The sequence below is a fragment of the Apodemus sylvaticus genome, chromosome X (assembly GCF_947179515.1).
Source record: "Apodemus sylvaticus chromosome X, mApoSyl1.1, whole genome shotgun sequence".
In the NCBI taxonomy this organism is placed as follows: Eukaryota; Metazoa; Chordata; class Mammalia; order Rodentia; family Muridae; genus Apodemus; species Apodemus sylvaticus.
In genome coordinates this window covers 20,926,534-20,953,194 of record NC_067495.1, presented here as the reverse complement: position 1 = coordinate 20,953,194, position 26,661 = coordinate 20,926,534, and the positions used below count along the sequence as shown (strand labels likewise).

The 26,661-nt window shown below is 39.1% G+C and overlaps 1 pseudogene; it reads right to left on the bottom strand.

The window, feature by feature from the left end:
* Positions 1–1,520: 1,520 nt before the first annotated feature.
* Positions 1,521–26,661, bottom strand: LOC127675596 (uncharacterized; annotated as a pseudogene).

Here is a 26,661-nt window from a genome sequence, read left to right as displayed (position 1 = left end):
AGAAGATAGAAATAGAAGAAATCAGTGACAAGAACAATGACTCCTGGAACCTGGTTTCTGGAAATCACCCTCTCTGGGACGGACTTGTTTAGCTGGGCCACTTGGACTCAGTCACTCCAAGGACATTTTTACATATGTCCTGCTCATTATTCTGATGAAAAATCTTATGATTCTAGGGTTTCTTTTTATTGTGCATCTTAGGACTGTGAAACTTCTGGCCGTATCTATTGGAAGGCTAAGAGTGAAGACTTGATTACTATGTATCTCAGGGGACAAGATTCTGGTATCTCTATGATATGTAAGTACTTTGTGTCCGTGAATTATCTCTGTTCTTGTAAAGGAAGCAACACTGTCTATCCCACCTTAGGTATTTCATTCACTGACAAGGGTAAGAGGGATAATTGGTCAGGAGGTTTTGTGTAGGGTATTATAGTCTACATATCAGGAGTTATGATGCTGATAATATTTTCAGAATCAGACAGGTCAAGAAGGCTGCTTCACCTATGCAGGGCCTTGGTCTGAATGAACTTCTGGTTCCACCTTTACTGCATCCACATTACTTACTCCAAATACATTTTCTGTGAGTCATCCTACCCTGATCCCCCTCAGGCACCCTTGACCTCTTTCCATGAGGGATTTTTTAAGCTTCTCAGTGGATCCTTTTCAGCACTGAATTTTTCTCAACCTAACATTAATAACGTTTGTTGGCTCTGCATCTCCTCTAATCCTCCATTTTATGAAGCTATAGTAGCCTCTAATGGAACTATCAGGCTAGCTTCTGATCAAGCTGCTTGTCGATAGCATCAAACTCATGATAGAGTTACCCTTTTGTCTATAGTGGGGACTGGTTTATGCATTGGTCAGTTACACAGAGTCTATGATAATTTTTGTGCCACCCATAGAGTGTTCAATACTACTAGCTATTTGGTGCCGGCAGAAAATTGCTGGTGGGTTTGCAACAGTGGCATTACCCCCATGTTTCTTTAAATTTATTGAAAACTATGACTTTTGTGTTCTAGTGAAACTTGTTCCACATGTTACAGTTCTTTTTTTTTCTGATCAGGATTTTTCAGATGCCTGTGACCCCCATGACACCATGGTCCTTAGTAGAACGACCAGAGAACTTGTCACTACTGTGAGTATGGCTGTATTGCTGGGGTTGGGAGTTATTGGAATTGGCACTGGTATTTCCTCACTTGTTCTGAAAACCAATCATAATGAACTTCGGGTAGCCATAGATGAAGATTTATCGAATTTAGAAGCAGCTATGTTTCTTATGAGAGATTCTATAACATCCTTATCTGAGGTAGTTCTTCAAAATAGATGTCGTTTAGATTTATTATTTTTGCAGCAAGGAGGCTTATGTGCTGCCCTAAAGGAAGATTGTTGTTTTTATGCTGATCACACTGGAGTCATAGAAGATTCTCTAGCAAACACACATGAAGGGTTAGAGGCTCATAAGAAGTTGAGGGAAAAAGATGCAGGATGGTTTCAGACTTGATTCAGCACTTCCTCATGGCTTACTGTTCTTCTACCTTTTCTGCTTGGGCCTTGTTAGGTATGCTCATCCTATTGTCCCTTGCTCCAGTTTTGTTCAATAATCTGATGAACGTTCTGAAACAAGAGATTGACAAAATTCAATCTAAACCTATACAAGATCATTATCAGCATCTAGCCTTAGTTGATGAGTAGTCAATGACAGGTAATCCTCATGGTGACAGCTTTACAGGGAGCATCATGTTATTGAGCTAAGACAGAAGGCATTTCTTTGCTGGATGTTCATTCAGAGATAGCTAGCTACAAAAAAGAACTGAAGCTGTTTACAGGGAAACCTAAGGCAGGCACTCATCCTTTTGCTTTTATTTTATTTTATTTTATTTTATTTTATTTTATTTTATTTTATTTTATTTTATAGAAAGGGAACATGTAGACTGTTGGAGTCAGACATGTCTTTCTCACACCTAAGTGGGGTCAAGGTGACAGCATTAGTCACAGGAGGAGGGTGGGCAGTCTGGAACTGTTCAGGGTACACCTGACTGTACCCTGAGCTCTTGACGTGACATAGTGTGATGACTTATACTTTAGATTAGATTCTCTGTAAATGTCAGGTTGTTTATCTTTGCTGGTTGCTTACCACATTCTGTTTTATTTTTTTCGGGCAAATGCTTTACCATGTAACGGCTATGTGAACCTGCATTAAACAAGATTTGGTCAGAATCCTGTCTTGTCTCCATTTCTTGTGACTCTTGCTCCTCGGTCCACACTCCACACCTCAGGAACCTCTTTGGAATCCACAGGTGGGTTCATCTACATAAACAAACAAAAAGAAGAAAACCGTAGATCATTTCATTAGACGCTGAAAAGAACATTTGACAATTTTAAGCATCCCTTCATGTTAAACGTCTTGGAAAGATCAAGAATTCAAGGCCCATAACTAAACATAGTAAAAGCAATATATAGCAAACCAGTAGCAAATATCAAACTAAATGGACAGAAACTCGAAGCAATCCCACTAAAATCGGGGACCAGACAAGGATGCCAGCTCTCTCCCTATCTATTCACTATAAAAGAAGTTCTAGCTAGAGCAATTAGACAACAAAAGGATGTCAAAGGGATACAAATTAGAAAGGAAGAAGTCAAAATATCACTATTTGCAGATCATATAATTATATACTTAAGTGACCCACAAAATTCCACCAGAGAAATCCTAAACCTGATAAACAGCTTCAACAAGTGAATGGATATAAAATTAACTCAAACAAATCAGTAGCCTTCCTCTACTCAAAGAATAAACAAGCTGAGAAAGAAATTAGGGAAATGACTCCCTTCACAAGAGTCGCAAATAATATTACATATCTTGGTGTGACTCTAACCAAACAAGTAAAAGACCTGTTTGACAAGAATTTCAAGCCTCAAAACAAAAGAATATACCTTTTTCTCAGCACCTCATGGTATCTTCTCCAAAATCGACCATATAATTGGTCACAAAACAGACCTCAACAAATATAAGAAGATAGAACTAATCCCATGCCTCCTATCTGATCACTATGGAGTAAAAGTGGTCTTCAATAGCAACAGAAACAACAGAAAACCCACATACACGTGGAAACCGAACAATACTCTACTCAATGATACCTTGGTCAAGGAAGAAATAAAGAAAGAAATTAAAGACTTTTTAGAACACAATGAAAATGAAAACACAACATACCCAAATCTATGAGACACAATGAAAGCAGTGCTAAGAGGAAAACTCATAGCACTGAGTGCCTCCAAAAAGAAAATGGAGAGAGCATACATTACAAGCTTAATGACACACCTGAAAGCCCTAGAACAAAAAGAAGCTATTTCGCCCAGGAGGAGTAGAAGGCAGGAAATCATCAAACTCAGGGCCGAAATCAATCAAGTAGAAACAAAGAGAACCATACAAAAAATCAACAAAACCAGGAGCTGGTTCTTTGAGAAAATCAACAAGATAGATAAACCCTTAGCCAGACTGACCAAAGGGCACAGAGAAAGTATCCAAATTAACAAACTTAGAAATGAATAGGGAGATATAACAACGGAAACTGAGGAAATCCAAAAAATCATCAGATCCTACTACAAGAGCCTGTACTCAACACAACTGGAGAATCTGGAGGAAATGGACAATTTCCTTGACAGATACCAAATACCAAAATTAAATCAGGACCAACTAGACCATCTAAACAGTCCCATAATGCCTAAAGAAATAGAAGGAGTCATAGAAAGTCTTCCAACCAAAAAAAGCACAGGACCAGATGGCTTCAGTGCAGAATTCTACCAGACCTTCAAAGAAGAGTTAACACCAATACTCTTCAAACTACTCCACAAAATAGAAACAGAAGGAACACTACCCAATTCCTTCTATGAAGCCACAATTACGCTGATACCAAAGCCACAAAAAGATCCAACAAAGAGAACTTCAGACCAATTTCCCTTATGAACATCGATGCAAAAATACTCAATAAAATTCTTGCCAACCGAATCCAAGAACACATCAAAAGGATCATCCACCATGATCAAGTAGGCTTTATCCCGGGAATGCAGGGTTGGTTCAATATACGGAAATCCATCAATACAATCCACTACATAAACAAACGCAAAGAACAAAACCACATGGTCATTTCATTGGATGCTGAAAAAGCATTTGACAAAATTCAGCATCCTTTCATGCTTAAAGTCTTGGAGAGAACAGGAATTCAAGGCCCATACCTAAACATAGTAAAAGCAATATACAGCAAACCGGTAGCCAGCATCAAACTAAATGGAGAGAAACTTGAAGCAATCCCACTGAAATCAGGGACCAGACAAGGCTGCCCCCTTTCTCCTTATCTTTTCAATATTGTACTTGAGGTACTAGCTCGGGCAATTCGACAAAATAAGGAGGTCAAAGGGATACAAATTGGAAAGGAAGAAGTCAAACTTTCATTATTTGCAGATGACGTGATCGTCTACCTAAGTGACCCAAAGAACTCCACTAGAGAGCTCCTACAGCTGATAAACAACTTCAGCAAAGTGGCAGGTTATAAAATCAACTCAAGCAAATCAGTGGCCTTCCTATACTCAAAGGATAAGCAGGCTGAGAAAGAAATTAGGGAAATGACCCCCTTCACAATAGCCACAAACAGTATAAAGTATCTTGGGGTGACACTTACCAAACATGTGAAAGATCTGTATAACAAGAACTTAAAGACTCGGAAGAAGGAAATGGAAGAAGACCTCAAAAAATGGGAAAAACCTCCCATGCTCATGGATCGGTAGAATCAATATAGTTAAAATGGCCATTTTGCCTAAAGCACTATACAGATTCAACGCAATACCCATCAAAATCCCAACTCAATTCTTCACAGAGTTAGAAAGAGCAATTATCAAATTCATCTGGACAACAAAAAACCCAGGATAGCTAAAACTATTCTCAGCAACAAAAGAAAATCTGGGGGAATCAGTATCCCTAACCTCAAGCAATACTACAGAGCAATAGTGTTAAAAACTGCATGGTATTGGTACAGTGACAGGCAGGAGGATCAATGGAACAGGATTGAAGATCCAGAAATGAACCCACACACCTATGGCCACTTGATCCTCGACAAAGAGGCTGAAAACATCCAATGGAAAAAAGATAGCCTTTTCAACAAATGGTGCTGGTTCAACTGGAGGTCAGCATGCAGAAGAATGCAAATTGATCCATCCTTGTCTCCTTGTACTAAGCTCAAATACAAATGGATCAAGGACCTCCACATAAAGCCAGACACTCTGAAGCTAATAGAAAAGAAACTGGGGAAGACCCTTGAGGACATCGGTACAGGGAGAAAGTTTCTGAACAGAACACCGATAGAGTATGCTCTAAGAGCAAGAATTGACAAATGGGACCTCATAAAATTACAAAGTTTCTGTAAGGCAAAGGACACCATCAAGAGGACAAATTGGCAACCAACAAATTGGGAAAAGATCTTCACCAATCCTACATCAGATAGAGGGATAATATCCAATATATATAAAGAACTCAAGAAGTTAGACTCCAGGAAATCAAACAACCCTATTAAAAAATGGGGTACAGAGTTAAACAAAGAATTCTCACCTGAAGAACTTCGGATGGCGGAGAAGCATCTTAAAAAATGCTCAACTTCATTAGTCATTAGGGAAATGCAAATCAAAACAACCCTAAGATTTCACCTTACAACAGTCAGAATAGCTAAGATTAAAAATTCAGGAGACAGCAGGTGTTGGAGAGGGTGTGGAGAAAGAGGAACACTCCTCCACTGCTGGTGGGGTTGCAAATTGGTACAACCACTCTGGAAAGCAGTCTGGTGGTTCCTCCGAAAACTGGGCACCTCACTTCCAGAAGATCCTGCTATACCACTCCTGGGCATATACCCAGAAGACTCCCCACCATGTAATAAGGATACATGTTCTACTATGTTCATAGCAGCCCTATTTATAATTGTCAGATGCTGGAAAGAACCCAGGTATCCCTCAACAGAAGAGTGGATGCAAAAAATGTGGTATATCTACACAATGGAGTACTATTCAGCCATTAGAAACAATGAATTCATGAAATTCTTAGGCAAATGGATGGAGCTAGAGAATATCATACTAAGTGAGGTAACCCAGACTCAAAAGGTGAATCATGGTATGCACTCACTAATAAGTGGATATTAACCTAGAAACTGGAATACCCAAAACATTATCCACACATCAAATGAGGTACAAGAAAAAAGGAGGAGTGGCCCCTGGTTCTGGAAAGACTCAGTGAAACAGTATTCGGCAAAACCAGAACGGGGAAGTGGGAAGGGGTGGGTGGGAGGACAGGGGAAGAGAAGGGGGCTTACGGGACTTTCGGGGAGTGGGGGGGCTAGAAAAGGGAAATCATTTGAAATGTAAATAAATTATATCGAATAAAAAAAAAGAGGTGGAAAGGCACTCTGGACTGTGGCATGTTCCTCTCGATTCCCTCCTACATAAATCTCCAGGAAAGAGGAACACTCCTCCACTGCTGGTGGGGCTGTAAGATGGTACAACCACTTTGGAAATCAGTCTGGCGGTTCCTCAGAAAACTGGACATGAGACTTCCGGAAGACCCTGCTATACCTCTCCTGGGCATATACCCAAAGGATTCCCCAGCATGCAATAAAGACACATGCTCCATTATGTTCATAGCAGCCTTATTTATAATAGCCAGAAGCTGGAAAGGATCCACATGCCCCTCAAAGGAGGAATGGATACAGAAAATGTGGTATATTTACACAATGGAATACTACTCAGCAATTAGAAACAATGAATTCACAAAATTTTTAGGCAAATGGTTTGATCTGGAAAATATCATCCTAAGTGAGGTAACCCAATCACAAAAGAATACACATGGAATGCAATCTCTGATAAGTGGATATTAACTAGCCCAGAAACTCTGAATACCCAAGGCACAAATCGCATAACAAATGACTCCCATGAAGAAGTATGGAGAGGGTCCTGATCCTAGAAAGGATTGATCTAGCATTGGAGGGGAATATAAGGACAGAGAAAAAGGAGGGAGGTGATTGGAGAATGGATGGAGAGAAGAAGGTTTATGGGACATATGGGGGGGGGATCATTTAGAATGTAAACAAAGAATATAGAAAATAAAAATATTTAAAAAAAAAAGAATTTCAAGCCTCTGAAGAATGAAATCAAAGAAGATCTCAGATGATGGAAAGATCCCCCATGCTCATGGATTAGTAGAATCAATATAGTAAAAATGGCCATCTTGCTGAAAGCAATATACAGATTCAATGCAATACCCATCAAAATTTCAACTCAATTATTTTTTGTTTTTTGTTTTTTGGGTTTTTTTGATTTTTTTTTAATTTTTTTATTCGATATATTTTTTATTTACATTTCAAATGATTTCCCCTTTCCTAGCCCCCCCCACTCCCAAAAAGTCCCGTAAGCCCCCTTCTCTCCCCCTGTACTCCCACCCACCCCTTCCCACTTCCCCATTCTGGTTTTACTGAATACTGCTTCATTGAGTCTTTCCAGAACAAGGGGCTACTCTTCCTTTCTTCTTGTACCTCATTTGATGTGTAGATTATGTTTTGGGTAATCCAGTTTTCTAGGTTAATATCCACTTATTAGTGAGTGCATAGCATGATTCATCTTTTGAGTCTGGGTTACCTCACTTAGTATGATGTTCTCTAGCTCCATCCATTTGCCTAAGAATTTCATGAATTCATTGTTTCTAATGGCTGAATAGTACTACATTGTGTAGATATACCACATTTTTTGCATCCATTCTTCTGTTGAGGGATACCAGGGTTCTTTCTAGCATCTGGCAATTATAAATAGGGCTGCTATGAACATAGTAGAGCATGTATCCTTATTACATGGTGGGGAATCCTCTGGGTATATGCCAGGAGTGGTATAGCAGGATCTTCTGGAAGTGAGGTGCCCAGTTTTCAGAGGAACCGCCAGACTGATTTCCAGAGTGGTTGTACCAATTTGCAACCCCACCAGCAGTGGAGGAGTGTTCCTCTTTCTCCACACCCTCTCCAACACCTGCTGTCTCCTGAATTTTTAATCTTAGCCATTCTGACTGGTGTAAGGTGAATTTTCTGTATATATACTCAGGGTAGTTTTGATTTGCATTTCCCTAATGACTAATGAAGCTGAGCATTTTTTAATATGCTTTTCCGCCATCCGATGTTCTTCAGGTGAGAATTCTTTGTTTAACTCTGTACCCCATTTTTAATAGGGTTGTTTGGTTTTCTGGAGTCTAACTTCTTGAGTTCTTTATATATATTGGATATTAGCCCTCTGTCTGATGTAGGATTGGTGAAGATCTTTTCCCAATTTGTTGGTTGCCGATTTGTCCTCTTGATGGTGTCCTTTACCTTACAGAAACTTTGTAATTTTATGAGGTCCCATTTGTCAATTCTTGCTCTTAGAGCATACACTATTGGTGTTCTGTTCAGAAACTTTCTCCCTGTACCGATGTCCTCAAGGGTCTTCCCCAGTTTCTTTTCTATTAACTTCAGAGTCAGCACCTCATGTTACCTTCTTCAAAATCGACCATATAATTGGTCATAAGACAGACCTTAACAAATATAAGAAGATCGAACTAATCCCATGCCTCCTATCAGATCACTATGGAGTAAAAGTGGTCTTCAATAACAACAAAAACAACAGAAAACCCACATACACGTAGAAATTGAACAATATTCTACTCAATGATACCTTGGTCAAGGAAGAAATAAAGAAAGAAATTAAAGACTTTTTAGAACACAATGAAAATGAAGACACAACATACCCAAATCTATGGGACACAATGAAAGCAGTGCTAAGAGGAAAACTCATAGCCCTGAGTGCCTCCAAAAAGAAAATGGAGAGAGCATACATTACCAGCTTAATGACACACCTGAAAGCACTGGAACAAAAAGAAGCTATTTCACCCAGGAGGAGTAGAAGGCAGGAAATCACCAAACTCAGGGCTGAAATCAATCAAGTAGAAACAAAGAGAACCATACAAAGAATCAACAAAACCAGGAGCTGGTTCTTTGAGAAAATCAACAATATAGATAAACCCTTAGCCAGACTGACCAAAGGGCACAGAGAAAGTATCCAAATTAACAAACTTAGAAATGAAAAGGGAGATATAACAACAGAAACTGAGGAAATCCAAAAAATCATCAGATCCTACTACAAGAGACTGTACTCAACACAACTGGAGAACCTGGAGGAAATGGACAATATCCTTGACAGATACCAAATACCAAAATTAAATCAGGACCAAATAGATCATCTAAACAGTCCCATAATGCCTAAAGAAATTGAAGGAGTCATAGAAAGTCTTCCAACCAAAAAAAGCACAGGACCAGATGGTTTCAGTGCAGAATTCTATCAGACCTTCAAAGAAGAGTTAACACCAATACTCTTCAAATTATTCCACAAAATAGAAACAGAAGGAACACTACCCAATTCCTTCTATGAAGCCACAATCACACTGATACCAAAACCAGAAAAAGATCCAACAAAGAAAGAGAACTTCAGACCAATTTCCCTTATGAACATCGATGCAAAAATACTCAATAAAATTCTTGCCAACCGAATCCAAGAACACATCAAAATGATCATCCACCATGATCAAGTAGGCTTTATCCCGGGAATGCAGGGTTGGTTCAATATACGGAAATCCATCAATGCAATCCACTACATAAACCAACTCTAAGAAAAAAACCACATGGTCATTTCATTAGATGCTGAAAAAGCATTTGAAAAAATTCAGCATCCTTTCATGCTTAAAGTCTTGGAAAGAACAGGAATTCAAGGCCCATACCTAAACATAGTAAAAGCAATATACAGCAAACCGGTAGCCAGCATCAAACTAAATGGAGAGAAACTCGAAGCAATCCCACTAAGATCAGGAACTAGACAGGGCTGCCCCCTTTCTCCTTATCTTTTCAATATTGTACTTGAGGTACTAGCTCGGGCAATTCGACAACATAAGGAGGTCAAAGGGATACAAATTGGAAAGGAAGAATTCAAACTATCAGTATTTGCAGATGATATGATAGTCTATCTAAGTGATCCAAAAACCTCCACTAGAGAGCTCCTACAACTGATAAACAACTTCAGCAAAGTGGCAGGTTATAAAATCAACTCAAGCAAATCAGTGGCCTTCCTATACTCAAAGGATAAGCAGGCTGAGAAAGAAATTAGGGAAATGACCCCCTTCACAATAGCCACAAACAGTATAAAGTATCTTGGGGTGACTCTTACCAAACATATAAAAGATCTGTATGACAAGAACTTCAGGACTCTGAAGAAAGAAATGGAAGAAGTCCTCAAAAAATGGGAAAACCTCCCATGCTCATGGATCGGTAGAATCAATATAGTTAAAATGGCCATTTTGCCAAAAGTAATCTACAGATTCAATGCAATACCCATCAAAATCCCAACTCAATTCTTCACAGAGTTAGAAAGAGCAATTATCAAATTCATCTGGAATAACAAAAAACCCAGGATAGCTAAAACTATTCTCAGCAACAAAAGAAATTCTGGGGGTATCAGTACCCCTGACCTCAAGCAATACTACAGAGCAATAGTGTTAAAAACTGCATGGTATTGGTACAGTGACAGGCAGGAGGATCAATGGAACAGGATTGAAGATCCAGAAATGAACCCACACACCTATGGCCACTTGATCCTCGACAAAGAGGCTCAATTCAATTCTTAATAGAGCTAAAAAGAGCAATCTGCAAATTCATTTGGAATAACAAAAAATGCAGAATAGGGAAAAATATTCTCAACAACAAAAGAACTTTTGAGGGAATCACCTTCCCTGACCTCAAGCTCTACTACAGAGCAATCATGATAAAAACTATATGGTATTCATACAGAGACAGGCAAGTAGATCAATGGAATAGAATTGAAGACCCAGAAATGAACTCATATCCCTATGGTCACTTGATATTTGGCAAAGGAGATAGAAACATCCAGTGGGAAAATGACAGCATTTTTAGCAAAAGGTGCTGGATCAACTGGAGACCAGCATGTAGAAAATTCTTATCTATTTCTACCTATTCTTATCTCCTTGTACAAATCTCAAGTCCAAATGGATCAAGTACCACCACATAAAATGAGATACACTGAAGCTTATAGAGGTGAAAGTGGGGAAGAGCTTTAAATACATGAGTACAGAAGAAAATTTCATGAACAGAACACCAATGGCTTATGCTCTAAGAACAAGAATAGACAAATGGGACTTCATAAACTGCAAAGCTTCTGTAAGGCAAAGGACACTGTGAGTAGGAGAAAACAGCAACCAACAGCTTGGGAAACAATCTTTACCAATCCTACACCCAATCGAGGGCTAATATCCAATGTATACAAAGAACTCAATAAGTTTTATTCCAAAGAGTCAAATAACCCTATTAAAAATTGGGTACAGAGATAAATAGAAATTTCTCAACTATGGAAGCTGGAATGGCTCTGCAGCACCTAAAGAAATGTTCAACATTCTTACTTACCAGAGAAATGCAAATCAAAACAACACTGAGACTCCACCTCACACCAGTCAGAATGACTAAGATGAACAACTCAGGGGACAACAGATACTGGCTTGGATGTGGATAAAGAGGAACACTCCTCCATTGCTGGCAAGAATGCAAGCTTATACAACCACTCTGGAAATCAGTTTGGCAGTTCCTCAGAAAATTACAAATAGTACTACCTGAGGACCCAGATATACCACTCTTGGGCATATACCCAGAGGATGCCCCAACATGTAATAAGGACACATGCTCCACTATGTTCATAGCTGCATTATTTATAATAGGCAGAAGCTGGAAAGAACCCAGATGTCCTTCAACAAAGGAATGGATACAGAAAATGTGGTATATTTACACAATGGAATACTACTCAGGTATTAAAAACAATGACTTCATGAAATTCTTAGGCAAATTGATGAAACAAGAAAGTGTTATCCTGAGTGTGGTAACACAATCACAAGGGAACACATATAGTATGCACTCATTAATAAGTGGATATTAGCCCAAAAGCTCCCAGAGACTAAGCCATCAACCAAGGAGTAGACATGGTTCCAGCTGCTTTTGTGGCAGAAGAATGCCTTGTTGGGGATCGATGGGAGAAGAGGTCCTTTGTCCTGTGCTTTCGTCTCGCCAGCAAGAACGCACACAGGACACTAGGATCCTTCTGCAGCCAAGCCTTTATTGACGCTTTTCGTGGAGGAAGACCCCGAGCCCAAAATGGGCGCTGCTTATATACCCCTTGGTGTGGCGTGTACACACTTAATTGGCTGTTCACTCATCACCTCATTAGAATGCCCCGGGATGGGCAGAGATTTGGTGCGAAAATACTCTTGCACATGCGCAGATAACTTGTTTACTAAGAAAGCAGAGCTGACACAGTGGAAGCCGGCGCCATCTTGTAATGGCGAATACTGCCACGGCTTTCCACAGTCCTTGATCCTATGAAGGCTGGATAGATGCCCCAGTGTGGGGAAATCAAGGGGGTAGGTGAGAGTGGGTTGGGTGGAGGGGCATCATCATGGAAGCAGGGGGAGGGAGGAAGGGATGGGGGTTACCTGGGAAGGGGAAAAGCAGGAAAGGGATAACATTTGAGATGTAAATGAAGAATATAATAAATAAAAATTAAAAATAAAAATAAAAAGCAAACAAAACAAAACAAAACAAAAAAAGACATACCAAAATGAACTCTATGTAGATCAGAGTGGAATCCAGTGCAAGGGGAGTCCCTAAGACCTGACACTATTATTGAGGCTATAGTGCACTCACAAGACGGGACCTAGCATGACAGCACTCCAGAAGACCCAACAAGCAGCTGAAAGTGTCAGATGCAGATATTTACACCCAACCAATGGACCGAAGCAGCTGACCTCTGTTGTAGAATTTGGGAAGGCTAAATGAAGCTGAGAGTGATCCTGTAGGAGGACCATCAAATGTCTGGACCCCCAGGTTCTCTCAAACACTGGACCACAAAACAGGCAGCATACTCCAGATGATATGAAGTTCCTAGCACATATACAATAGAGGACTGCTGGGTCTGTGTTCATTCAGAGAAAATGCACCTAACCCTCAAGAGACTGGAGGCCCCAGGGAGTTTAGATGTCTGCTTGGATGAGGGGTAGGGCCCTCCATGTGGAGACAGGGGGAGGGGAGGAGGTATGGAATGTGGAACAATCAGAGTGTGGACAGGGCTTGACATGGTGGGGAATAAAATTTGTAGTGTATAAAAATAATTAATAAAAATATTTATAAAATAATAAAGATGAACATGTTTTCAGAGCAGTGGTGTATAATTTTCCTGTGGAAGAGAACTATACTTGTTTGGCATTGAGGCCTGCAAGACACCCCTACTGGGAATATATTTTGGAAAAGTGTTACAGCATCTTTCTGTTGTTGATTTAAATTCCCTCGTCAAATATTGGCTTTTGCCACACCTTTTAAATATTCCAGGACACATAGGCACACTTTGGGGATTAATTTGGTTTTCTTTGCAGGTTTCTTTTGACATGATCCTGCTCAACACAACTATGACATATGAAATTCTCGGTTATCTCCAGTCTTCTCTTATCAGTTTCTTTTATTATAGTCATGTCAGGTGAAGGAGGTCTAAAATCATCTGTATATCTAATCTAGTCATCTATTGATGCTGACCTAACCTCAATGATATGATTACTTCATTGCATTCATCATTCACATTTTCAAAATCTAAAGACTCAATTAATGTCTTTCTTCTTGATGGATCCCATATACTCCTTTCTATAGGGGAGGTCAACCTTTGCCAAAAGTCAGAGAATGTCTTTTTTTTTTTTTGGACCTTGCATAACTTGAGAAAATGTTTCAAGGTTTTTCCCTGTTTCCATTACCTTGTCACAGGCATTCCAGGCTACCAAGCAACATAATATCAAGGTTTCTTCATCATATTTACCTCAACAAAATGATTCTTATGAAGCAAGTGACCTTTTGAAATATTTCTACCTTTGACTTTGTTTTGTAGTGCTATCTCCTTCACCTCTTCTCTCTACCATGAGAACCATTGTAAATGTGATCCCATTTCTAATATTGTGTTTGGTGTATCCTTCCAGTCATGGGGAATTATTTTATTTTTAATATCCAAAGACATCAGGATTTGTTTTACTAATGGTCAATACATTCTAAAATTAGTGACTCTTTCCTTAAATTTTCTTAGTTCTAATACATCTATGGGTTGTCATTTGAATTCTTGATAACTCTGTGGAGTTTCATCCTCTGCTAATATTTACTGTATACTAACCAGATAAACTAAAGTTTGTCTTCTAACAACCTTTGGTTGGCTTTCTCTAATTTTATCTTCTGTCTCCACCTGAGTATTTTCCTTAGGGTTCTATGATTCTGAATTGTCTCTCCCTTCATTTGAGTTGTGTGCTAATCTCAGGAAGCCTGCAGTGCAAGCAGTTGGTAAATCAGGTCTGGCAACCCTATGTCCTTTTTAGACAGAAAAAATATGGGAAAGTGAGCACTGAAAGGCTGGATTGGGCAGAGAACCCTGGAACAGACTTGGTGCCCGTGAAAAGGATTTGAAAGTTAGCTGCCATTTTGTTCAGTTGTATCTCCTCAGCTGTGAAGACTGCTTCACTGGCATTCACACACCAAGCTCCATGGTCCTTGTTTCAGCTCAGGGAAGCTTAACCATGCAATGACCCTGGTTCTGCATAAGTCCCATCTCGGAGCTGGGGTGTGACCTCTGGTTGCCTAGGTTTTCTTGGGGCTTTAGGAGGGAGCTTCTCCATTAGTTCTCTGTAGTACCCTTTGACCCCAGCCAGGGCTGTATTTCCACCCTGCCGAAGCTTTAGACAACAGCCCGAGTTGTTCATATTGGGATGGGTGATTGTTTTTCTCAGGTTAGATGGGTTCTGAGCCATATGGAGGCAGGCCAGTTTGTTTCTGAATTTCTATCCTTCTCATCCTCTTCTCCTCTCTACCTGCCCCTCTCTCAAACCTCTAGTCACACCTATCCCCTCGACTACCTAAAGACAGGCTCTAGCCTTTATTGACCACTTAAAATGGGGAGAAGGTTCACATGATATCACCTCAGTACCTGATGGAATGCCCTTCAAGGACAACCACTCTTGAGGAAGCAGAATTAACATCAGACTATAAACACCATCTGGAAAAACCACAACAGTATTCCTCATCTCTCCAAGATGTTTATTATGAAGGAATTTTGGATTTTGATAGAATCTTTTTCAGCACGTAGAGGATTGTAAGTTTTTTTCCCTTTCAGATTGTTTATATGATCAATTACATTGATAGATCTTCCTGTGTGAACCATTAATGCCCAGGGAACCATTAATGCCAGCTCCACTGCCAGTTTCCTAGCTCCTATCTTGTAACTTCCTAGCTGGATGGCCATGATACCCCATGAAAATAGGCCTGCTTGTATCATGTGTACATGCCCTGTCCTCACTATGGAGGAAGAGATCATGTATTAGATTTGATCATGAATTGCAACTAACTGAACATGAATTTACTCACCAGAGCCAGAGCCATCGATACCTTCACAAATCTAGTCTTCTTGATAAGACAGCTCTTCACCACCATCCCATGTGATTACTGAATCCAAACCCTGCCTGTATAATCTCCACAAACGCATTTCCTATCCCTAGGGGAAAAGATAAGGTATTAAATTTCTTCATAATGCTCTCCAGATATTTTGCTGATGGAGACATGCAAAATTTTTCCTCACCTTCCTCTGGTGACACTGCCCCTTAACTCAGTTTCAGCACTAAGCAGTTCTCAAGTGGCCTTGATCTAAGGTCACTCTGAGACATTACTGTTCAGGCACACATTGTTTACAGATTCATGTGATGAGCTGGAAGGATAAGCGCCAGAATTATTCACATAGTTCCAGGTCTTGTTGTGTTCCCTATTTTCTTGCCATTAACCCCAGGTGCACATATAGATGGCCTGTCTCTCCAGTTCAGGTCCTAAAAATATGGATCTACAATGGAAATATCAATTTCTTTAGCCACTGTCACTCTACCAAACAAGAGCTTCAGTCATGAAGTCTTGTAGCACAATTCTCAGCTATGTTTTCTAATTAAACAAAGTGTGTCATTTTTGTAACAGAATGCATAGTTCTATGCATGCATGTGCCACATGTATCATATATTCCTTGTGAATTTGATCAAAACTTAGCTCATCTGCACCAGATGGAACTTGTATAGACTTGAGTTTTGTGCAAAAATAACATGCTGATGTTCTCTGCTGAACTCTGTACCATACTTACTAGAGTCTTCCCCTTACTTTCAAACCTACATGTAGATACGTAGATGATGATACACTGACTTGGCCTTGGTAATATTTTTTTATTTAACCTTAATTAACACTCTGCTATGATGTTTCATGTGTATGGCCCTATTCTATGTGTATATCAGTATTTCTTTAAAATTCATTTTATTCCAATCATCCTTGAGCAGAATATTAGGGGTTTTCTATATCTATTTAATATCAGGCTTCTTTCACTTAAGTATATATTCTATAAGTGACATCTCATGGGATGAGTCTTAAATACATTTAAATTATGGTGGTAACTAACATAAAATTTGTGACGTTATCATAACAATACATCTCCAAGCAGATCACTACTGTAGTTCTCAGGATGTGCACCTGTTTTATATTGACAATAGGAACTAGTCTAACTTTCATTAACATGCATATAAATCAGTAGGGTGTGTAAGGCTTGTATCTGGCATGAGATCTATGTGTTCATGTTCAGGGAAAAAGCAATATTGCAAGAGGGCCAAAACATCAAATTGTGAACAATCATTAATGGCATTGAAATATCATATTATGTATCTCTCTTTATTTTTTGTTTCAGGAAGCATACTGTTTAGGGAATCTTGTTCACCAATGGCTCAAAATAATGCAAACCATTCCTGCTTACTGGGGTTTTAATTGAGGAATAATATGTCTAATTTGGGAAGTATCACACCCATAATGTTGTGACAGTGTTTTAATTCCTTGCAAATATGTACATATTTATGAACGTTCTACATTATTGGATTTCCAAAGGTTTTTAACAAGGCCTTTGCTGTTGTTTACACCTGGTGTTCTCCACACAGGTATGTGGGTACCATTTGCTTAGGTGTCAATTTCCTTATGAAAAGAAGTCTCTTGGCACTCACTTGGTTTATTTTTGAAACATACATTTCACTTCAGAAGTGCAGTTGCCTAATATTGTTTGTTTGCAACACATTATCATAGGCCTCAGCATTTGGATATGAAAAATATTTAAAGAAAAGAAGGAGTTAAGTGATACAGAGAATGAAGTAAGCTTAAACATACTCTGAGAATCAATTGATACTTGATGTAGAACAAATTTATTTAGAATGAGTTGAGGACAACATGAGTCACCTGTAGGAATAAGAAAAGTCTCAGGGAACATTGTCACAGATGTTACAAGTGCAGAAGGCCTCACATTAGGCTTCAAGAAAGGCCCTTTGGAAGCATACTTGGCCTTCACAGCACTCTGTAATTTTAAAAAGCATATCTCAAAGACAAACATGATCACACCAAAGGGTGACATGGTGGATATCAGAAGACCTACTGGCAACATAGCCATTAAATGTTCACTTTGGTGAAAGGCAGCAACAGGTACTGAGATATTCCGAGTTTAAGATCTCTGGGGGTGCAAACCGCCAGGGGTCTGCCTACACCCAGGACCTGGGAAGATAGGCGGTTCGTCTGTATGCCAGCCTGTTGTGGGGCCTGTGTCCTACATGGGGATCAGCACAGGGAGTGACTCCATCCAACCATCTTTGCTCCCTCACAAAGCAGAAGGGCAGCACCAAGTACTAAGATATCCTGAGTTTAAGATCTCTGTGGGCACAAAGCGCTGGAGGTCTGCCTGTGCCCAGGACCTGGGCAGATCAGCTGTTCATCTCTGTGCCAACTTGTCATGGGTCCTGTGCCCTACGGAATGATCAGCATTTGGTGGGACTCCCTGCCACCAACTTTGCTCCATGACAGCAGTCAGGCAGCATGAGGTTCACTGAGACAACCCAAGTATAATACTGCTTGTATCAAAACACAGCAGGGCTCCAACAGCACACAAGAGGAAGGCAGCATGTCAGCAATCTGTGCCAGAGGAAACCCAGTCATCCAGTGTCACAGAAATAGCCTTACAGGCTAACAGGAGGTTGAAGCACCAGACAGTGACAACAACAACAACAAACACCAGTGAGAACTAGATGGCTAAAGGCAAGCCTAGGAATGTTACTAGCAGGAACCAAGGCAATATGACAGCATCTGAACCCAATTCTCCAACAACAGCAAGTCCTGTATACCCCAACACACCAGAAAAACAAGATTTGGATTTAAAATCACTGGTCATGATGCTGTTAGAGGAACACATGATGGACATAAATAAATCTCTTAAAGAAATTCAGGAGAAAAAAGATCAAAAGTTAGAAGCTCACACAAAGGAAACAAAAAAAAATCACTTAAAGAAATTCAGGAGAATATGGGTCAAAAGATAGAAGCCAAAAAGGAGGAAAGGCAAAAATCACTTAAAGAAATACAGGAGAACCTTGGCCAACAGGCAGAAGTCATGAAAGAGGAAGCACAAAAATCTCTTAAGGATTTACAGGAAAACACAAACAAACAAGTGAAGCAGCAGAGAAAAAAAAACCTACAGGATCTAAAAACAGAACTAGAAACAAAAAATCACAAAGGGAGACAACTTTGGAGTTAGAAAACCTTGGGAAGAAATCAGGGGCTATAGATGCAAATAACAACAACAGAATACAAGAGATACAAGAAAGAATCTCAGATGCCAAAGATACCGGAAAAAACATGGACTCAAAGAAAATGCAAAATGCATAAAGGTTGTAACCTAAAACATCCAGGAAATCCAGGACACAATGAGAAGACCAAGCATAAGGACTATAGGCAAAGATGAGAATGAAGACTTACAACTTAAAGGGCCAGCAAGTATCTTCAAAAAATTATGAAAGAAAATGTCCCTAACCAAAAGAGAGAGATGCCCATGAATATACAAGAAGTATACAGAACTCCAAACCGACTGGACCAAAACAGAAATACCTTCTGTCACATAATAATCAAAAGCCCAAATGTACTAAACAAAGAAAGAATACTAAAGGCAGAAAGAGAAAAAGGCCAAGTAACATGTAAAGGAAGACCTATCAGAATTACACCAGACTTCTTACAAGAGACCATGAAAGCTAGAAGATCCTGGGCATATCTCATGCAGACTCTAAGAGAACACAAATGCCAGCCAAGATACCTACACCCAACAAAACTCTCACTATAGATGGAGAAACCAAGATATTCCATGACAAAGCCAAAATTACACAATATCTTTCCACAAACCCAGCCCTACAAAGGATAATAGGGGGAAAACACCAATAAAAGGATGGAAACTAGACCCTGAAAAAGCAGGATAATAACCTTCTTTCATCAAACCAAAAAGAAGATAACCATTCAAATATAAAATTAACATTAAAAATGATAGGAAGCAATAATCACTATTCCTTAATATCTCTTAACATCAATGGACTCAATTCCCTAATAAAAAGACATAGACTAACAGACTGGATATGTAAAAAGGACACTACATTTTGCTGCACACAGGAAACACACCTCAGTGTCAAAGACAAATACTACCTTAGGGTAAAAGGCTGGAAGACAATTCTACAAGCAAATGGTCTCAGGAAACAAGCCAGCAGAGTTGGCATTCTAATATCAGATAAAATTCACATTCAATGTAAAGTCATCAAACGAGACATGGAAGGACACTTCTTGCTGGTCAAAGCAAAAGTACACCAAGAAGAACTCTTAATCCTGAACATCGATGCTCCAAATGCAAGGGCACCCTCATTCATAAAAGAGACTTTACTAAAGCTCAAAGCACACATTGCACCTAACACAATAATTGTGGGTGACTTCAACACACGACTCTCCTCAATGGACCAATCAGGAAAACAGAAACTAAACAGGGACACAGTGAAACTAATTGAAGCTTTGGACCAATTGGATTTACCAGATATATATAGAACATTTCTTCCCAAAGCAAAAGAATATACTTTTTTTTTCTCAGCACCTCATGGTACCTTCTCCAAAATCAATCATATAATTGGTCACCAGACAGACCTCAACAAATATAAGAAGATCAAAATAATCCCATGCCTCCTATCAGATCACTATGGAGTAAAAAGGTCTTCAAGATAAAAAACAACAACAGAAAGCCCACATACACATGGAAACTGAACAATACTCTACCCAATGGTAGCTTGGTCAGGGAAGAAATAAAGAAAGAAATCAAAGACTTTTTAGAAATTAATGAAAATGAAGGCACAACATATCCAAATCAATGGGCCACAATGAAAGCAGTGCTAAGAGGAAAACACATAGCCCTGAGTACCCCCAAAAAGAAAATGGAGAGAGCATACATTAGAATCTTAAAGCATACCATGAGTCACCTTTTGAGTCTGGTTTACCTCACTTAGTATGATGTTTTCTAGCTCCATCCATTTGCCTAAGAATTTCAGGAATTCATTGTTTCTAATGGCTGAATAGTACTCCATTGTGTAGATATACCACATTTTTTGCATCCACTCTTCTGTTGAGGGATACCTGGGTTCTTTCCAGCATCTGGCAATTATAAATAGGGCTGCTATGAACATAGTAGAGCATGTATCCTTATTACATGGTGGGGAATCCTCTGGGTATATGCCCAGGAGTGGTATAGCAGGATCTTCTGGAAGTGAGGTGCCCAGTTTTCGGAGGAACCACCAGACTGATTTCCAGAGTGGTTGTATCAATTTGCAACCCCACCAGCAGTGGAGGAGTGTTCCTCTTTCTCCACATCCTCTCCAACACCTGCTGTCTCCTGAATTTTTAATCTTAGCCATTCTGACTGGTGTAAGGTGAAATCTCAGGGTTGTTTTGATTTGCATTTCCCTAATGACTAATGAAGTTGAGCATTTTTTAAGATGCTTCTCCGCCATCTGAATTTCTTCAGGTGAGAATTCCCTGTTTAACTCTGTACCCCATTTTTAATAGGGTTGTTTGGTTTTCTGGAGTCTAACTTCTTAAGTTCTTTATATATATTGGATATTAGCCCTCTATCTGATGTAGGATTGGTGAAGATCTTTTCCCAATTTGTTGGTTGCCGATTTGTCCTTTTGATGGTGTCCTTTGCCATACAGAAACTTTGTAATTTTATGAGGTCCCATTTGTCAATTCTTGATCTTAGAGCATACGCTATTGGTGTTATGTTCAGAAATTTTCTCCCTGTACCAATGTCCTCAAGGGTCTTCCCCAGTTTCTTTTCTATTAGCTTCAGAGTGTCTGGCTTTATGTGGAGGTCCTTGATCCATTAAGATGGATCAATTCGCATTCTTCTGCATGCTGACCTCCAGTTGAACCAGCACCATTTGTTGAAAACTCTATCTTTTTTCCATTGGATGTTTTCAGCCCCTTTGTCGAGGATCAAGTGGCCATAGGTGTGTGGGTTCATTTCTGGATCTTCAATCCTGTTCCATTGATCCTCCTGCCTGTGACTGTACCAATACCATGCAGTTTTTAACACTATTGCTCTGTAGTATTGCTTGAGGTCAGGGGTACTGATTCCCCCAGAATTTCTTTTGTTGCTGAGAATAGTTTTAGCTCTCCTGGGTTTTTTGTTATTCCAGATGAATTTGTTAATTGCTTTTTCTAACTCTGTGAAGAATTGAGTTGGGATTTTGATGGGTATTGCATTGAATCTGTATATTGCTTTTGGCAAAATGGCCATTTTAACTATATTGAAAACTGGAATACCCCAAACATAATCCATACATCAAATGAGGTACAAGAAGAAAGGAGGAGTGTCCCCTTGTTCTGGAAAGACTCAGTGAAGTAGTATAGGGCAAAACCAGAACGGGGAAGTGGGAAGGGGTGGGTGGGAGGACAGGGGGAGAAAAGGGGGCTTATGGGACTTTCGGGGAGTGGGGGGCTAGAAAAGCTGAAATCATTTGAAATGTAAATAAAAAATATATCGAATAAAAAAAAAAAACAAAAAGAATCTTAAAGGCACAACTGAAAGACCTGGAACCAAAAGAGGCTAATTCACCCAGGAGGAGAGGAAGACAGAAAATCATCAAATTCAGGGCTGAAATCAACCAAGTAGAAACAAAGAGAACCATACAAAGAATAAACAAAACCAGGAGCTGGTTCGTTGAAAAAAATCAACAAGATAGATGAACCCTTAGACAGACTGACCAAAGGGCACAGAGACAGTATCCAAATTAAAAAAAATAGAAATGAAAAGGGAGATATAACAACAGAAACTGAAGAAAAAAATTATCAGAACCTACTACAAAAGCCTGTACTCAACACAACTGGAGAATCTGAATGAAATGGACAATTTCTTAGACAGGTTCCCGAATACCAAAATTAAATCAGGATCAAATAGATCATCTAAACAGTCTCATAACACCTAAAGAAATAGACGGGGTCATAGAAAGCCTTCCAACCAAAAAAAGCACAGGACCAGAGGGTTTTAGTGCAGAATTCTATCCGACCTTCAAAGACTTAACACCAATACAGTTCAAATTATTCCACAAAATCGAAACAGAAGGAACACTACGCAACTCGTTCTAGAAAGCCACAATTATGCTGATGACAAAACCACACAATAATCCAACAAAGAAAGAGAACTTCAGGCCAATTTCACTTATGAATATCGATGCAAAAATTCTCAATAAATTCTTGCCCACCGAATCCAAGAACACATCAAAATGATCATCCACCATGATCAAGTAGGCTTCATCCCAGAGATGCAGGTATGGCTCAATAAATGGAAATCCATCAATGCAATCCATTACATAAACAAACTCAAAGAAAAAAAAACATGATTATTTCATTAGATGCTGAAAAAACATCCTTTCATTCAGCATCCTTTCATGCTAAAAGTCTTGGAAAGAACAGGAATTCAAGGCCCATACCTAAACATAGTAAAAGCAATATACAGCAAACTGGTAGCTAATATCAAATAAATGGAGAGAAACTTGAAGCAATCTCACTAAAATCAGGGACTAGACAAGGCTGCCCCCTCTCTCCATATCTTTTCAATAAAGTTCTTGAAGTCCTAGGTAGAGCAATTAGACAACATAAGGAGGTCAAAGGGATAGAAATTGAAAAGGAAGAAGTCAAACTATCACTATTTGCAGATGATATGATAGTATACTTAAGTGACCAAAAAAAAAAAAAATCCTCTACCAGAGAACTCTTACAGCTGATAAACAGCTTCAGCAAATCTAGTGGTTACAAAATCAACTCAAGCAAATCACTAGACTTTCTATACTCAAAGGATAAGCAGACTGAGAAAGAAATTACATAAATGACACCCTTCACAATAGCCACAAACAGCATAATGTATCTTGGGGTGTCTCTAACCAAACACGTGAAAGAACTATACGCCAAGAACTTCAGATCTCTGAAGAAGGAAATTGAAGAACACCTCAGAAAATGGAAAAAATTTCCATGCTCATAGATTGGCAGGATTAATATAGTTAAAATAGCCATCTTGCCAAAAGCAATATACAGATTCAACACAATCCCCATCAAAATCCCAACCCCACCAGCCGTGGAGGAGTGTTCCTCTTTCTCCACATCCTCACAAACAACTGATGTCTCCTGAATTTTTAATCTTAGCCATTATGACTGGTGTAAGGTGAAATCTCAGGGTTGTTTTGATTTGCATTTCCCTAATGACTAATGAAGTTGAGCATTTTTAAAGATGCTTCTCCGCCATCTGAATACTTCTTTCTTAACAGAAAATCAGGTGAAAAATCAAAAGTGGTTTAGTCTTGAAGATCTGCCATGTAGTTCCAGGTCACAAAAACAGATGTGAACATGCTAACAGACAAAATTAAGGCAGAGTTCTTGTAGCAACATATCTGTATCTCCACAAGTGGGTCTTTCATACAGGTGAATTTAATGGTCATTGTACTGAAAACCAGAACCAAGGGCTTCATAAAAATTTCCCACACTATCAGGTTCTGTGCATACAAAAATTCAGTTGAAATGTTCCAAGTTGAATCAATAAGACTGTAAGCCAGCATCTTGGTTAGTGTCCCAGAGATGTTAAACTGTTGAAGATAATACACGTATCACACTCCAAAGTGCACAAACTGCATAAAATTGTTATCAAATTCCCACAGGAACAACCAGCATAAGATGCTTGCAATGAGTATTTCAAACAGGAAATCTGATAAGCTGCTAAGGAGGTCATTCAGATTGTAGATGTACTCCTTCACACTGGGAAATCTGAAAATTATATTGAACAAGTATAAAGTCACAGCACTTAGACAAAAGAATTTAGGAACACAAAATCGTCACTGAAAATGGAGAGCTAAGATCTACCATTGAGTCCTGTAAACCTCTCCAATCCCAAGTGCCTGGGACTCCCTAATGATACACCACTGAGCCCTGGGAACCTCTCCCATCTCATGTGTCTGGGACCACCTATATATTAACCTTGCTCCCAACCCATGCAGATGTATATTTCTATTCGACCTCCTGGCCCTCTGAGCAGCTCTTCTGTTTCCCTGCATACCTGATCCTGCCCCCTCTTCTTCTATACCTCCTCTCTCCTATCCATGTCTCTCCATCTCTCTACCTCCCATGATTATATTGTCCTGCCTTCTAATTGGGATTGAAACATCTTCTTGTGGGTCTTGCTTTTTCTTATCTTTTTTTTTTTAAATAGTGTTTGTATCATGGGTATTCTGTACATTTTGTCTAATATTCACTTATCAGTGAGTACATACCATGCATGTCACTTTTGGTCTGGGTTACTGAACTCAGAATGATGTTTTCTAGTTCCATCCATTTGCCTACAAAATTTATAATGTCCTTTTTTAATAGATGAATAGTATTTCATTGTGCAAATGAACCACACTTTTGTATCCATTTTTCTGTTGAGGGACATCTGTGGTTGTTTACAGTTTCTGACTTTTCTGAAAAATACTGCTATGAACATAGTGGAACATGTGTCCTTGTGGTATCGTGGAGCATCTTTTTGTTATATGTTCAGGGGCTGTGTAACTGCGTCTTCTATTAGAAATATTTTCAATTTTATGAGAAACCACCAGATTGATTTCCATAAATATTGTACCATTTTGCAATCCCACCAGCAATGGAGGGGTGCTCCTCTTTCTCCAGATCATTGCCAGCAGGCACTATCACCGGAGTTTTGTGATCTTAACCATTCTAATTGGTGTAATGTGGAATCTCAGTGTCGTTTATGATTTGTATTTCTCTAATGGTATAAGATGTGGTCCATTTCTTTAGGCACTTCCTGCCATTCAAGATTCCTCTCTTGCGAATTCTCTGTTTAGCTCTGTACCTCATTTTAAATTGTTATTTGGCTTTCTGGATTCTTACTTGTTTGTTTCTTTATATATTATGGATATTATCCCTCTGTCTGATACAGTGTTACCCAATATCTTTTCTCAATCAGCAGGTTGCTTTCTTGTCTTATTGACAGTGACCTTTGCCTTACAGAAGCTTTTCATGAGGACCCATTTGGGAGCTTTTTATCTTAGAGACTGACCCATTGGTATGCTCTTCAAAAAATTTTCCCCTGTGCCAAAGGCTATTTCATATGTTCTCTTCTATTATATTTAGTATCTCAGGGTTCATGTTGAGGTCCCTGATCCACTTGGACTTGTGCTTAATATAAGATCAAAATATGAAAGAATTTGCATTCTTTGACATGTAGATGTCTAGATAGACAACCACCACTTGTTGGAGATGCTTTTCTTTTTTCCACTGTATAGTTTTGGCTTTTTTTTTTTATCACAGATCAAATGTACACAAGTGTGTGGGTTTATTTCTGGGTCTTTCATGTTATTCTATTGATATACTTATTTGTCTCTGTACCAATATCATGTGTTTTCATAATCACTGCTCTATAGTACAGCTTAAGGTAAGGAACAGTGATTCTTCCAGAAATTCTTTTCTTTTTCAGAAATTTTTTGCTATCCTGGGTTTTTTGTTTTTCCATATGAAGTTGAGAATTGCTCTTTCCATCTTTGTGAAGAATTGTTTTTGGAACGTTGATGGGGATTGCATTGAATTTGTGGATTGCTTCTGTTAAGATAGCCATTTTCACTATATTAATAATACCAATCAATGAGCATGGGATATCTTTCCATCCTCTGAGGTCTTCTTCAATTTCTTTAAGACTCTGTTATACATTTCTTTCACTTGCTTGGTTAGAGTTACACCAAGATAGCATATATTATTTCTTTCTATTGTAAAGGGTGTTGTTTCCCTAATTTCTTTCTCATCCAATTTATCAGTTTTATAAAGGAAGGCTGCTGATTTGTTTCAGTTAATTTTATATCCTTCCACTTTGATAAAGTTGTTTATCAGCTGTAGGATTTCTCTTTAAGAATTATTGGGGTCACTTATGTATAGTGCTAACCCTTTGTTGCCCCTGGTGGAGACATAACATGGTGCCTGCACCTGGGAAAGTTCCCAGATGTGAGCCTCCAAGAGCTATGGAGCCTGGTGTGGCCCTCTTGTAGAAAAAGGTACATGGTCTCTGTCCCTAGGACAGGGTCTACCTGTGAGCCAT